Below are 16452 nucleotides of genomic sequence, written 5' to 3'. Positions count from 1 at the left end.
ATATGTACATATTTGCATATGTATACATATGCATAGAGAGGCATACCATGTTCATAGATTAGAACACCCAATACAATAAAAGCTTTTAATTCTTGTTGAATTGATATCCCACATAAAATATAAATAGGTTTTTCTTTATGTGGAAATTAGTAATTTCTGTCCAGAATTTTTATGGAAGTGCAAAGAGCAAAAAATAATCAAGACACTCTTGAAGAAACATAAAGCTGGATGATTTGCTTTGCCAAATTACAAGAATTACTCTAAAGCTCTAATTATTGAGGTACAGATAACTAAGGTAAAAATCTAGACAGGCATAACAGTGACACAACATGAACAGCCAAGAACAAACCTGTCTATTTTAGATACTTGATTTATGGCTGAGGTGTCACTACAAAGGATTAGGAAAAAGGCAAATGGTGCTGGTACAATAGATATGGATATGAAAAATTGAATTGGATCTGTGCTTCATACTTGACATAAAAATAAGTTTCAGGTGGACTTAAATTTGATAGGCAAAATAAATTCTTTAGAAGACAATATAGGAAAATATCTTCATTATCTTGAAAAAAAGAAATAATAGAGAAACACATAGTAATTAATGAAATAAAAAGTTGAGCGACCCTACCTCTTAAAGGTATACCTTAGGTTAAATGTTCTTATCACACATTATACGCACCAAAAAAGGGCAGCAGAAACCTTTAGAAGTGATGATTACATTTATGGCATTGCTTATAGTGACAATTTTATGGGTCCATACTTATCTTCAAACTCAAGTTTCAAAACTCAAAATCATGTTGTGGGAAAGCCCTTGCTTCTCTGGCTCCCTGACCCACCCTTTTCTTCTGAACTTTGCAAGTTTGGGGGTTAAACAAGCCATTAAAACAAAAACACTGACCATAATAGAAAAGACTAAACTGGACTTAAAATTAAGAATTTCTGTTCATAAAAATCATCTTTAAGAGCATGAAATTACATTTAAGAGCATGAACATGAAAGCCACTGAATGGAAGAGAATACAGGATGGGGCAAAAGTAGAATTACAGTTGTTCATAGGGAAGGTAATACAATCCTATATAACAAAAGTGTAATATGCTAATTAGACCGGACATCCTTCCAGACGACCTTCCAGACAAAGCTGGGTCTTAGAGGGCCAAGGCAGAGACCACCACATCAGCAGCAGGGGCCAAGCCCTTTGCACGAATTTCATGCATCGGGCCTCTAGCAATTAATAAGTAATAATACAAGAATAAACTCTGCTTCACGTACTCAGAACTGTAAACTGACTTTTGCCCCACCCTGCATTTGGAACATATATAAGTAACTGATAGAGGACTTGTATCTGGAGTATAAAGTGCTACAAATCAACAAGAAAAAGGCACACAACCCAGTGAAAATATAGGCAAGGGATTTGAACAGGCCATTGAGAGAAGGGAATGTCCAAGGGGTCAAAAATATATGAGAAACTGATGAGTATCATTGCAGTGGAGGCCATGTAACTACCACGAGATAGCAATGGATATGTCTCTGATGAGGGAGACCAAGGATCCCTGACGTTGAGGAAATTTACCTTTTCTTGTAAAATATAAACTCAATGCAAAGGGTATACCTTATCCTTGTATTTCTTTAAATTAAAAGAAGGAAATAAAATTATATTGAAATTAAGGAAAACAGCCAAGCCAAGAACAGAAATGACAAGACGTATTCCTTGCCGTGGAACAGTGACAGACATGAGCTCACCGTACGGAGCAGTCCAGCAGGTAATTCTGGCTCCCCGGCCACTTTTCCTTTTCTGGTAGAAGACGGTGTAGGAGGAAAGTCTGATTTTCTCCCGCTCAGAGTGGATCTTATTGGACTGGATGATACCTCTCTGGCTCAGGATAAAACCCCTCAGAAAGATATCTACGTCTGAAGTGAAGTATTCATGGAGGGGCTAATTTTTTCTATCTTGATGGTGCATTCATTCACCTAATACAGACTGTCCTTGCCATGTGCCAGGCATTGTTCTAGCGAATGGGAATAGAGCAGTGGAGAAAACAGACATTCTCTGCCCTCTTTTTTTTTTTTTTTAATTATCTTTGATTTTTTTTGAGAGAGAGAGAAAGGAAGAGGGATAGAGAGATAGAAACATTGATGAATAGAAAGAAACATCATTGGTTGGCTGCCTCCTGCACCCCCACAGGACATGTGCCCTGACTGGGAATTGAACCGATGGCCTCTTGGTTCCTCGCTCAACGCTCAACCGCTGAGCTACACTGGCCGGGCTTTTCGGCCCTTTTGAAACTAACATCCTAGAAGGAGAAACAGGATGTAAACAAATATATAGACAAAATGTATGCTATGACAACACTCAAGTAGAGTTAGAGAGCGTGCAGGTTGAGGATGGTACTACGTCCGATAGGGTGGCCCTGGCAGGCCTCCCTGACGAGGTGATATTTCTGCAGACAGTGGAATGAAATGAGAGGAACAGCAAGGGCAAAAGGCCTGAGGTGGTTTGTGTATTGATGGGCTCTTCGTGGGTTATTGTTGTTTCACGGATTGGATGTTATTTGGCTGTGCTGTTTCCTTTAAAGAGGTAAAGCCACACGTGGGCTTGATGTCTGTTGTCTGTTGTGCTCCTCCAAACAAGCCTAGGTGTGGAGCAGGTGTTGTCAGCAACCTGCTATGAAAGAACAGATTGTCTCCCCTGGTTCCACGGCCACGCACTCATCTCCCAGAATGGCTAATGAGGCGTTTTTTTTTCTGGTATAAAACCAGTGTTGAGGGATTTTTGAACTAATTCTGTAGTTAATCTCCAAAGTAATGAGAGCATCACAAACTGGGGGTCTTGGGCTCCCTCCACCTCCCCTCTGGGTGTCCAGAGGGCATATGCTGAGCTCCCAGGCCCCAACCAGGACCCCTTGCTTGCTCCCATTCCCACAGTCTTCCCTTAGGGCAGTGGTTGGCAAACTCATTAATCAACAGAGCCAAATATCAACAGTACAATGATTGAAATTTCTTTTGAGAGCCAAATTTTTTAAACTTAAACTATATAGGTAGGTACGTTGTTATTAACTTAATTAGGGTACTCCTAAGGCTTAGGAAGAGCCACACTCAAGGGGCCAAAGAGCCGCATGTGGCTCACGAGCCACCACGGCCTTGGGGTCTGACCTACACTCTTGTTTCTTCCATAGTAAAGCCCTATTTTCTCTCACTATTAACTTCAGCTCATTGAGCTCAAACATTTTGCAACCAGAAAAGGGTTCCCCTTTCCTTGAGGGCGGGGAGGGCTTGCTCTTCAAACTCTGCCAGCCGGTGACCCGGCAATGAAACACGTGCATGCCATCCCGGTCGATGGGACATGCCCTCCACTCCCAGGACGGATGGCGTTCTCACTGATGGGACAGAGAAAAGAGAAACAGTTGTCAACAGGGGAGACCAGGTTGCCTGATCAGTTCCTGCTACATTTCCTCCTGCCAGCGATCTGTGTGCCCCAGTGTCTCTAGGACAGACCTCCTTTCTTTAGGCGCGCACCGCCCACCAGGCGGGAGGGGCCCTCGGCTTCCTCGGGTGTGTGCGTTAGCCTGGCCCCAGGTGCATGCTCACCGCCTTTGTGCTTTGTCTCCGGACGTGATTGCCTCATGACCCCGCCTCTCGCTCGCCTCTGGGCCATCCCCGGGTGTGTTGTTAGCTTAACCATCACCACGCAGGTGTTCCCGGGCCTGTGGGAAAGTCTGCCTCCCTGGCTCCCCAGCCCACCCCTCTCCTGGGGCTTCTCCGTCTTCCTCCAACGGACGCTCCACTTTCCTGGGGAGCCCATCATCAGAAGATGCCCCCCATCCCCTCCCCTGCCAAACAAGCCCACCTACCCTTGAACTTGCCACGGAGGGGGGCCGTTTTCCCTGCATCTTCCTGGAGAGGAGTAACCCGACTATTTCGAATCGAGCCGCGTCGGTGCTCCCCTCTGCTGCTTCCCCACGTTTTGCTGGATGGCCAGGCTCTGGGCACTGGCCATTCCCCCTCAGCTTTGGACTCAGTTGGTCCTCTTCTTGCAGCTCCTGGCACTTTATTATGGCAACACAATGTAGTCTGGTTCCTGCCGTGCTGAGCAGCCGGTGGTGGCTGGCTGGTACTCCTCCTGTAACCTGGCTCTAACGCCACCTGTGTTGTGTCCTTGACCCAGGGGATCCACCTCCTTTGCTCAGCCTCATGCAGAGATGGTTGGTCACCAAGGGTCCCGGTGGCTTTAGCATGTAGTGAGAGCAATACAGAGCCTCTGCTGCTTCTGCGCAGGGAAGGTCTTCCTACCTGTGTACACGGTGAGGAGGGTGGGGCAGGCAAAGGAGGGGATGGCCCTGCCTCCTGAAGGCAGGGGAGTAGCTGGATGGTCCGTCCTATGATGCTCCTGATCCAGGGAGACCACAGCAGTGGATCTCAAGACAGAGTATTCATCAGAAGGGATCTGGTGAAAATGCAGATTCCAGGGACCCGTTAACATGTAACAAAACTGAGACGAGATTAACTTGCCCAAAATTTTACATTGAGTTATACTGTCTCTATTTAATCCTTTTAAACATTTATATTCTGAATTTGGTACTTTTATTATCTAAAGTTCATAGGACTCTAAATCTGCTGTTGGTTGATTCTCCTGACTCTGCTCATGGAGTTTTGCTTCAGCATGTGGTTTGTGATGTGACGGTGGGAGCTTATATTGGGGGGCTGTGTCTGTGCCGTGTGGACAGGGTTGGGGTAGGAGGAATCTCTCCTGAAGGTTTTAGTTTTGCTTCTTTACTGATGTCCCAGAGTTGTTGCCTGCCAAGAATCACTTTTTTTTAATTTCTAGGTTTGGAGTCTCCTGGGAAAATTTTGAACCTGCAACCCATGAGAGACAACCCCAGAATGCAAATTCCGCAAAGAGAATCTTTTCATTCACAGGAGAGTTGAGAGAGATTCAAACTTGTCATTTTCCTTTGATGGTGAGTAGACTGTCTCTAGCTCGCTGTTTGTATTAGGTTTCTCCAGAGAAACAGAACCAACAGAACAGGTAGATAGGTAGGTAGATACATAGACTTACAGATAGAGATTTACTATAAAGAGGCTTGGGAGGTGTAAAATCTGCAGGGTAGACCAACAGACTGGAGACTCAGGAGAGAGTTGCCGTTTGTGTCCACAGGTGGTCCGCTGGGAGAATTCCTTCTTGCCTGGGGAGGTCAATCTTTTTCTTAAGGCCTTCAACTGATTAGACGAGGCCCACCCACATTATGGAGGAAAATCTGCTTTTCTCAAGGTCCACTGATTTAAATATTAATCTCATCAAAAAAAAAAAAACCTTCATAGAAGGTTCATAGAAACACCCAGAATAACATGTGACCAAATACCTGGTTACTGCGGTTCAGCCGAGTTAACATAAAATTAACTATCACGTCGTTTCTGTGAAGGTGGGGCATTTGAGGATCCTGGCTTGATGCAAGGGTCTCCATGCTAACTTTCTGCCTGACACAGGCCCAAACACTTCATCTCCAACACTACATGGAATTGGTCTATTTTTAGGCCCAGGTTTCTGAGTCCCGTTTAGGATGACCTAATTCTCAAAACTTGAATTTTTATTTGGAAGCCGATTGCTGCTCTCATTAAAGGACTCTTCTCACCTGATGTTCTTGAGAAAACCAGCTCTTTAATGATGTGTAGGGATTGGGGTAGCGTAACTCCCTTGGCCCACAAGTCTCAGATCGAGTGATTTAGTAATGGGTTTTAGCAACTGCAATTCACAGTCTTCACTTGTTATATTAATGGAGATTCAAGTTAAAGCATCAGCTTAGAGAGCAATTTTGATCTGAACTCAGTTGAGGCATCATGAGAGCTCTGGCTTCATACAACCATGGCCACAGATGAATCTAGAACCCGCCGCATAGTGTGTACAGCAGGGTCATTGAAAAGGGTCCAATGGATAAATCTTGTATTAAACGAATGATGATGGCCAAGGCACCATTTCTGAAGCCCTCACTAGATGTTCTAGGCACTATGCTTACTATTTTGTCTGTTATTTCCTTAGAAACCCAGGATCCCAACAAGCCAGGACCTGCAAGATGTAGGTACTGTTGTTACACGTGGAAAACAACCAAAGCTTGGAGGTGTTGCCTTCACAGCTTGTGTTGCAACAGTGACTAAGGATTCTCTGAGGTCAGTGTAGCAACCATCAGGCAACAGGAAGTAGCCAGCCCCGGATCAACCTTCACAGGCCATCAAAAAAGCATCCAAAATCCAAAGCTGATACATGTGTAAGAGGAAGAAGAGAAATAACTCAGAGATTTTTCCCTGTCCCTCACTGCTGATGGCTTCCCTGCAGCTTAGGAAGGAGGAATGAGGAGATAACACACAACTCACCATAGTGGATTGTGTGTTTCTTGTCGTTTTTTCTCCCATGTCGTGCTGGTCATTTGCCTGTTTGGACTTAGATCTAGTCTCTGCCCTTCTCCTGTTCTGCTCTGTGTGGCATCAGCCCCCTGAAAATTACATTTCCCAGGCTCCCTTGTCCACTGGCTTCTTGTAAGGTTCAGCCTATGAGAAGAGCCAACAGGAAACAGAGCAGATGTGACTGCCCCTCTTTGTGGCTCCAGCTTCCACTGGGAGATGTTTCCATCTCCAGGGTTCTGTTCCACCGGGGAGCCGGGCTCCTGGGTTCTGATGACACCATCTCTGCCCTTTGTCCCTCTAGCCCTAAAGGTGATTACATATTTCTGATCTTTAACTTGCATCTCTGTTCCATTTTCAGCTCTTCCAAAACCGGTAACTAGGTCCCTTTTAAAATTCCCTCGGCTGAACTACCTGGCATGGGTACTGTTTTCTGGACTCCCATGGTCATGGTGTTGGGTCCAAGTTCCTCCGCCAGGAACTTGACCTCTTTGGACACCGAGAACTGGAAAAACACACGAGTGGCTGTAGGAAGGCGGGACATGCTTGATTGCAAACAAAGCCGCCACCAACCGGCTGGTCAGTGGCGTCTTATATACTCAAACGAAAGAAGCCTCGTACCAATTACTGTAGTGATGTTCGTGCTACAGTAACATAAACAGGTTACATAAGGGAGCGCCTGCGCAGTACGTATAGTGCTGCTGCTGAGTCACTGCTCTCTCACGTGCGTATGGCAAATGGGCCTTTAATATAATAGTGCTGTGTCATTGCCTTTGCACATGGGGATGGCACGTGGGCCTTTAACATCCGGTGTACTCTGGCCAGGCCCCACACATGGTTACTGTGCATGCATCATTCAACCTATAGTGTGGATTCGATTCTTATAAATGAACCCTTTTAGAATCCCAAGTGTCTTAATTTGGCTTCCCAGAATCAGGGATTCTTGTGCAAGTGACTTATTGGGGGAACACTCTCAGGACAAGAAGAGTAAAGGAAGCAGGATGGGACAGGGGCAACCTCGTCAGAATGTGGCCTCAGCTGGAGCCCACTTCAGCCTGATTCTCTCGTGATCAGGAGCGTGAATTGAAGCACAGAATTGCCTTCACCTGCAGGCAAGGGGGCTGGGACTTTGCACCTGTGTCACTCAGCCAGGGGTGCCCAAGGGTGGTGCTGGAGGGGACCCACGATCTCCAGGGGCCTGAAGAACCCGATCTAAGTGAGCGCAGTCCTTGGGCAGCAGCGCCGTAGCCAAGAGGAAGTTGAAAGGCTTTCATTGTTCAGGGTGAACATCAGAATACCAGCTACCAATGGCCGTGAGACACTGAAACCCTCGAGAGCCGGGAGAACCCGCAGAATACTAAGTTCTGTTTGGGACGACCAGCCTGGCCTGAAGGTGGAGGTAGCTTTACTTGGCAGGGTCCCTCTTTGGAGATCTGAAATGTTTTAATGAGATGTGTTATTATTACATGGTCCAAAGCCACGTGCTAAGGGTTATTCCTGAGATTTTTCCTTGCATCCATCCCTCCCCAGTCCTGGTATAAAAAACCTTAGATCCACACGGTCTTATTCTTGGATTGTATGTCAGTTTCTTCGTCATTCTCCCACCTCCTACCTCTCCTCCGGCCAACTAGCCTCCGGGTGGCTTCCAGCCTGATCAGGAGGCACTGATCCCATCACATCTTTGCTAAAATCCTCCAGCTGGATACCTAAAGCCCATCTGACCTTCCACACTGGTTCAGCCCCGCCTGCCCTCACCACTCTTTCCACCACTTTCCAACCCCAGCCCCTCCTCTGCTTCAGTGGTTCCTCATCATGCTCATTAGTGTCTTCGTACCATCAGCCCCGCTCGTACCCAGCAGCGAGCCAGGGTGTCCCAGGAGCAGCAGCCAGGCCAGCACAGCCTCGCCTGCAATGCTGCCCACCAGTGAGAACTTCCATTTGCTGAGGGGGGACGGAGGGGTTCATTGAAATGCAAGACGGCACACAAAGAGGGAAGATGCAGTCCTTCAGGCAAATATCCGAGGTGATTGTTGAATCACAGAAAGCTGTGGGCTTTAGGGTGTGGGCACAGATTTCTGCTGGACTGAGGCAGAGCAGAGCTGAGTGCCCAGTGTTGCCCCTTGGCAGAGCCAAGCCAGCCTAGGAAAGAGAAGGAGCAGGGTGAGTTCGCCTGCAGAGCCTAGAAGCAGGCATCTCACAGTCCCGTCCGGTGGGGCCAGCTGCTCGCACTGGGGGCGGGGCTTGGTGCTGAAGGCAGCTGCACACTGTTCACGTTCAAGCAGCGTTCTCCATCTGGGCAGATAACGCCTGGCAGCTTGTGCTGTTCCCGGGAGCAAGGCAGGCCCGTTAGACACTTCTGGTTAGCAACTCCAGCCCGGACTCCAGGCCTTCGGGGTTGGGCGCACACCGCCCTAACAGGCCTTTTAACTCTCCAAGCTACTCGTTTCCCTTTCTGTAAACCAGGGGACAATGTGGCTCTGTTCAGTCGGGATGTCTAAGTAAAAACTGGATATGCTTCATGCCTGTCGGATGGCGCACAGCGATGCTCAGTTAGTCCTCGTCTTCTCCTGTCACATGCTCTCCCACGGGAGGCCCTGCTTCCTTCCCCTGGGAATGCACATCAAGCGTCTGTATTCGTTACGCTGCAGCACCAACTACATTTTCTCAGCACTCACCCACCAGGCCTGGTTTTATCACAAACAAGCAAGCAGCACCGATTGAACCTACTGCTTAACCATCACTTTTTGGGTGCCTTCTCCCTACCCTGCAGCATCATGCCATTCAGCAAATGGTGCAGATGCACCCCTCCACCAATCAGACTCCTCCAAAGGCTAGAACCTATCCGTGGGCTAAACCTGACCATCAGCCCATCTTGTCTTGAGCTGGAACCATGGTTAATAACACCGCCATTGTTCTCCCAACGAAAGGAAACCCTCCTCTGAATCTGTGCACATTTGGCATGTCAGACTATGCTGTGTGAACAGATTTCAAAATCTTTTTTCTTTGATCTCAAGGCCAACCCTCAAAGTCCAGTTGAAAAGTACAGCCGACGTGGTTTGCTTTGCATGGCAAAAGGGTGTCCTGGGAGAAGTTTGCCTGTTGGGAGGAAAGGCTACGAAAGCTCAAGAGTGCAGTCTGCCGATGCAGCCACCGCTCCTCCACTCCTGTGCTGCATCCTCTTCCTCGGCCCTCGGATGGTGGGTGATAGTGGGTGGGAGAGAGAAAGAGATGAGTCACCCTTTTCAAATCAGCCTTGCTTTGGCCGTGAGAACTGAAGACTCTGAAGATCAGAGCAAGTCCATCTTCCAATCTTCAATGGGCCACGTCCTTTGAACATGAAAGCCCCAGGGGAGTCTCCCCAAGGCACGGGATCACTTAAGCGATGGTCATCCTAGGCTCAGGTCCAGCTGTGAATAAAGTCAAAGATTTCAAGGCTCAAATATTTATGAGGATGGGACATTTAACAACACCAGGCATTGCCAAACACATGCCCACGACCAGAAAAGCGAGGAGATAGCGTGGCTGGTTTTCCTCCCGATGCCATCCAGGGCTCTGTCCAGGGAGCTCTGCCTTCCCTTCCGTGTTGGCCTCGGCAGGATGAACTGAGCAATGTCATGCCACAGAAAGGGGGCCCAGCCCTTAGATCTTTTTGCCACTATTTCTCAATTTTTTTAAAAAAAGAATGCGTTTTTGAAGCAAATTTTTTAGAAACTTTTATGCATTCATTCATCTGCCTTTTCTCTCCTTTCCTTTCCCTCTGCATGAAAGAGATTCTGGGCACAATTCACAGGAAAAATGGGCTTCATCTGCCTTCCCATGCCCTGCAGTCTTCCAGTCTCCATGATGGGACTGCTTATAACCACCTCACCCTCTGAGACCAGCCCTTTATGGATCCTAAGATATTTAATGGGGTTCTAGGTCTGGCGTCTGTCCTACCCACACAGACTCATGCTGGTCTTACACTCCGTTCCTTATATTGGGGGCAACCCTTTGTGTGTGTGTGTGTGTTTTTTTTTGGGGGGGGGGCGGGGGCTGTATTATGTATGGTCATGGAGCCAAGAGCCCTGGATCCAATCCTCCTGGTGGTATGACAGATGGCTTCATAGCTCCAAAAATATTTCCAGCCAATTTCTCATACGCTCCAGTTGTCCAAAGCTTCCAGAAGCATTTATGAGTGGGGAGAGGGGTGGCCACAGAGGGACTTACTGCTGCTTTGCTTTAAATACAACTACGAAATGAGACCATGTGCCTGCCTCTCTAGAAGCTCCGCCTCATGGGTGGGGTAAGATCTTCCTTTCCTCTCCTCTGCCTTCTCATAGGAGAGTCATTCTTGGAGTAAACCAGATGCTGCAATTATTTGGCATAAAAGAGGGTGCCAGCCAGGTAGCTAATGACTAAGCCGGCTCCACAGGCATGTGTGCTTACCACTGATATGTAAGCAGCCAGAGCAGCCTGTGTGCGCGGAGCAAAGTCCACAGAAGCTCACAGACACACTCAAGCACTGCTTCCCCCAGGAGGACCCTCAGGAGGGCTCTCCACAGGAGCACGCAGGGCTGCGCCTTTAAGAGCTGGAGGGAAAGGATGGTCCTCCCCAACATGGCCGTCTGCTGATGGGAAGGACTCTCATCTCAGCATGTCACAGGAGGGAGGGTGTAGCAGGAGGAAACCAGAGACCAGGGGGCTGGCGAGGGGGAGGGGGGACGGCAGACACAGCCTGTGGGTGGCTGGTCATGCTTCCCCTCCCAAGGCAAACCCATCGAAGCAGCGTAGGGCCTCGGCACCTGCTGTGGCTCCGAGTCAGGGGGGCATTCCAAAGATGCCTGCCTCCCTGTGTGCTGGGGACACAGGCAGGAGGAAATGGGACGCAGGAACAAACAGGGCAGACTGCACAGAGCACACAACACGCAGCCGGCCCCCACCGCCTCTGTTCTGAGAAAGAGAGAGGCAGAGACCAAGAGCATGGTGAGCGCTGTCCAGGCTGGCTGCTCAGTGGCGAGGAAACCCACAGGGAGCAAGGACCGTGCAAGGCTTGCTGATGGAGGCAGCATGCTGGGAGGCCGGTCAGGGGTGTGTGTGTGCGTGTGTGTGTGTGTGTGTGTGTGTGCATACCTTCACAGAGACAGACAGTTCCAGTACACAGGCCAACCTTCCCCTAAGTCAGGGATGGGGAACGTCCGGCCCTCGGGCCACATAAAGCCCGAGAAATCATTGGGTCTGGCCCTGCCAAGGCATTAGGGGTGAGTTAATTAAATGGTTGACCAAATACAGCAGGCTGATTTTTAAGGTCATAATTTTGTGTGGCCCATGAATGATGTTATCAATATCCAAATGGCCCTTGGCAGAAAAAAGGTTCCCCACCCCTGCTAAGTGGACAGAAACCACAGCCCCCTCCACAGCCAGCGGTGCTCCATGGTGCTCTGGGGACTCTGCCATCTTTGCTGGGACGCCTTGGCAGGGCCATAATGTGTGCAGGCAAATGTAGAGTTATTTTGACTTTTCAAAACATCTTAAAGTTCCTTAGGAACCCACCATAGCAGCCAGCCCTCTCTGCTAACGGTGTTCCATAGAGAGAAATGAGACTGTGAGCAAGGACCAGTCCTGCTGTCCAGGGTCAGCCCCTCTGCTGGGGCCCTTCCGACGCCTGGTCATTTCAGGAGGCTGCACAAGAGGTTCTTCCATTGTGCTTTACCTGCCTGAATGTGTTTCTAGTTCAATTAGTCCTCGTTTGTCTTCCTTTGAAACATGTTCTTGCTTTTCTGTAGTTTTTACCTCAAGGTTGGCTTTTGGCTTTGGCAAAACTAGGACACTGGGGGGGGGGGGGGACAAAAACAAAGAACCTGTAAAATCTGGAAACTCCCTTACCTCCCACATTAAGAATCTCGAAGGTGTACACACGACAGAAGCCCAGTCTTTGGTTTTAATTAGAAACACGGCAGATGCCGGAGCTGGACAGACCTGCCGGCAGACCCTTGTTTAACATTTCCTTGCAGGTGACTGCGGGCCAGTTCACTAGCCTCCCTGCGTCTCCACTTTCTCATCTGTAAAGCAGAGAGGCCTAGGCCCCCTTATCGGGTTTCCCGAGGACTGGATCGGTCGGTCATGCACAGCCAACAGCCCATGGCAAGTTATTCAACAAATGCTACGACTTCCTCCCCCAGCTGTCCTCTCGTCCTCGGTGTCCCTGTCAGCAGCTGCCATTCCCAGACATGGCCCACATGGCCGCTATCCATCTTCATAAAAGGCCTGCCAGGGGGGTTTCTTTCAGGGAAACATGAAGGGAAGGGGTGTCGGGAGCTATGAGCATCTGTTAATCCAAGCATTTTAACAGATTTCCTTTGAACAGAGGGCAGCCCTCTCAGATGCCACGGCCATGGGAGTCCCCGTTCTGTGTTGGGAAGCAGGATTGTATTTAGGCTCAGTGCTGAGACTCGGGAATCGGGCAGGGCTGGCTGGGATCCTGTGCTGGCTCAGCCGTGGACCAGCTGTGCGACATTGGGCCCATCACGGAATTCTCAAAACCTCAATGTCTTCATTGTGAAATGGGGGAGCAGACTGTACCTCGTAGGGGTTGGTTGTTATAGTTATTAAATGAAACAGTACTTATTAAGCACTGTTTTAGTCACAGCATACCCTCCCAAAAGTTAGTGGCTTAAAACAACAGCTTATTATTTCTCACAGTTCTGCGATTTAGACTGGGCTCAGCTGGCGGTTGTTCTGCTCCATGTGGTGTCTGCTGGGCTGAAACGTGCAAGGTGGCTCCTCTGCTCACATGTCTCACACCTCACTTGGGATGGCTGGGACAGCCGGGGGCCATCCAAGAAACTCTTTCCCCTACCCCCACCCTCCCATCCCTTCCCCCAATGTCCTCTCCATTTGGTAGTCTCGGCTTTGTTACAGCATGGTCATCTCAGAGTAGTTGAACTTCTAATTTGGCATTTGGATCCCAAGAGAGAAGAAGCAGACACTGCCAGACCTCCTAGAGCAACGGTTCTCAACCTGTGGGTCGCGACCCCTTTGGGGGTCGAATGACCCTTTCATAGGGGTCGCCTAAGACCATCAGAAAACACATATATAATGACATATTGTTTTTGTGATTAATCACTATGCTTTAATTATGTTCAATTTGTAACAATGAAATTGGGGGTCACCACAACATGAGGAACTGTATTAAAGGGTCGCGGCATTAGGAAGGTTGAGAACCACTGTCCTAGAGGTTAAGCCTGGAACAGGCACAGTGTTGTTTCCATTACAATGTTTTGGTCAAAACAACCCAAAGGGCTGCCAGATTCTAAGGAGGAGGAAATAAGCCCTTTCTCTTCAAATACAGAGCCACACCTGCCTGTAGGATTGGGGGGAGAGGGGGAGCATGGGAGGCACCATATCTAGAGACCAGCTACCAAGAGCCCTTAGTCCAGAGCCTGGAACAGTAGGCGTCAGCTTCCACAATGCTTGGCTGAGATCAAAGTCAGAGGATGAAACAGAGACTCAACACCTGAAATTCCAAGTGACCTTGGGTCCTTCAGATGGATGAGCAGGAAATCATTCCAGTCCGAGCGGGTTTGGCTCAGTGCACAGAGCACCAGCCCGAGGACCGAAGGGTCCTGGATTCAATTCCAGTCAAGGGCTCGTGCCTCAGTTGCAGGCTCGATCCCTGGCCCTGGTTGGGGTGCGGGAGGCAACCAACTGATGTATCTCTCTCACATTGATGTTTCTCTCTCTCTTTCTCTCTCCCTCCCTTCCACTCTGTTAAATCAATGGAAAAAATATCCCCAGGTGAGGATTAACAAAAATGAAAAGAAAATCATTCCAAGCAGGCACCCCCGACTGAGACCCCGAGAATCTGTGTTCCTCCTCACCCCTTCCTCGATGCCTGGGCCTGGGGAAGTGGCCCTCTCAGTGTCATAAGCAGCTCAGAGGCCCTATTTGACCTGGGGATGGACGCAAATGAACGCAACGGAACATGGGCACAGGTGGCCCGGGCGAGGCAGAGCAGAACGTGGCAGCCACTGGAAAGGAGACTTACGGCTGGAGATGTGTCAGGGTAACTACAAAACCCATTCGGGTGAGGGATTTCTACCACAATAAGGAACGGTTTGGTGTGTCTATCATCCTGTCAGCCGTTCGGCAGTGATGGATCTGAGAGAGGGTATTGCTGCAGCAGGCCCGAGCTGGAGGGAACACCGCTATTTCTATTCATCGGATTTCACAGCAAACGGCGCAGGCAGAGCCTTCATCAGGGCCAGGTCGGGTCCACTCTTGTAAGAATCCGTTTTCTCCCCGGCCCCTCGCGCCAGGTTGGCAAAGCTTTATAATGTCCCTCTTTAAATAGAATGGAATGAAGGGTAAAGCAAGGAAAGAAGTGGTTGGTGTATGTACATAAAGCCCAAAGACGATAACTAAGAAAAATGTCATTAATTTTGGAGAAATTATTTGAGAAAACAGACACATCTGCTAGATGGGATGAGCAGGTGTATGTAATTATAGGGAGAAATAATCCTGACCTAAAACCCTGACTTTTCGGGGTATTATTTACAGGTTGTAGAATCGGGAAGAGATTGTGGCTGTGTTTGGACCCTGAGCAGGTGGCCTGTGGTCTGGGTGAAACGGACAAGCAGGCAACCTCCTCCCAGTCCCTTTTCTCTCCTTTGCATCACCAATCCTGCTTCTGAGTTGGCCTTTCTGTCTCCCAACTCCTCAGTGCCCGGTGCTCTCGCAATGCCAGGCCTATTCTCCCATCTCACCACAATGTATACTGGAGGAGTAAAAAAAAAAAAAAAAATGTTTTAATTGCCTGCATTTCTTTGAGGGAGGCAGTGGTCTTTGTGTAGGAAACATCTTAGTAAGTCGCTGGAGGGTGGGAGGGGAGGGACACCCTGAGGGTGTGGTTGGGAGGAAGCAAGGACACAAAAGGGGTGACAGAGGTCTCCTGCCTGGGAAATCATCAGAAGTTGAGAAATAAGACAGAATCGCAGAGAGAATAAAATGCTGAGCCCCTTGGCCAAGAGCTGGCACCTAAGACGGCAGAAATGGCCCAGCCACTTTTTCCAACAGTGTGACCTACGACAGCAGCAGCCCCAGACTTTTCTCGCTCTCTGCCATTTTTTTCCATGGCAACCGCCAAGCCAAATAAATACCTCAGCAGGTCTGTTATTAAGTAGGAAGCCCGAACAGCTCAATCTGTGCTAACAAGTCAGGAGCGGTTTGAAATAACGATACAAGTCATTTTATTGTTAAATAACCAAGCAGATGAGCCCTCTTTGGAGGTGCATACCTCTTAAACCTTGGAATCGGAAAAGACACTGCCACCTGCCCCCCACTCCTGTTGCATGCTGATGTCCACTGGGCACGTGCTTTTTATCCCAGCAACTCTGAGCATCCAAGATTCACAGGATAATACGGCATTGCAAGGAATGTAGCGCAATCTACTGTTGAAACAGTGCACTACTTGGACCTAGAAGCTTCTGCAGAGCCCAACAGACAGAGACTACCACTTGGTTTCCCTTGAAAGTTTAAGACACCCTACAGTACCACTGTGATTCCCTGCGGCACCCCAGGGTGTTTTGGCGCACAGTTTGGGAACCATGGTCATACAGTCTTTTCTTTGAAGTTGCTGGCGCTGGCACCGTGTCAAGTCCATCCATCTCTCCTAACTTTTGGCAAGTCCCCACACTCCTGAGAAGGCCTGTGTGTGTCTAACAGTGGCTGAGTGTCAAAGTGGGTCCAGCGAGGCCCCCACAAACAGCACACGCAGGTGGGAGAGGGCTGAGAGCAGGGGCAGCGGCTCAGGACTTTGGAACGGCTTAAACATACTTTAAAAAAAAGTTTCTATTTCAGAGAGAGAGGAGGGGAGTGGGAGAGAGAAACAGAAACATGAATGAGAGAGAGACACAGGTGGGCAGCCTCCTGCACACCGGCTCCTGGGGATTGCCTTGACCGGAAATCGAACCGGCAACCTTCTGGTGCACAGGACAACGTCCAACCAACTGAGCCACGCCGGCCAGGCGGCTTGAAAATATCTTAATTTTTCCATTTATTCATTTCTTTCTTCACTCGTTTTGTTACTAA

Source organism: Myotis nattereri (assembly GCF_964212035.1).
Source record: "Myotis nattereri genome assembly, chromosome: 14".
Lineage (NCBI taxonomy): Eukaryota > Metazoa > Chordata > Mammalia > Chiroptera > Vespertilionidae > Myotis > Myotis nattereri.
The sequence above is the reverse complement of the archived record's forward strand: the minus strand, read 5'-3'. Positions refer to the sequence as shown.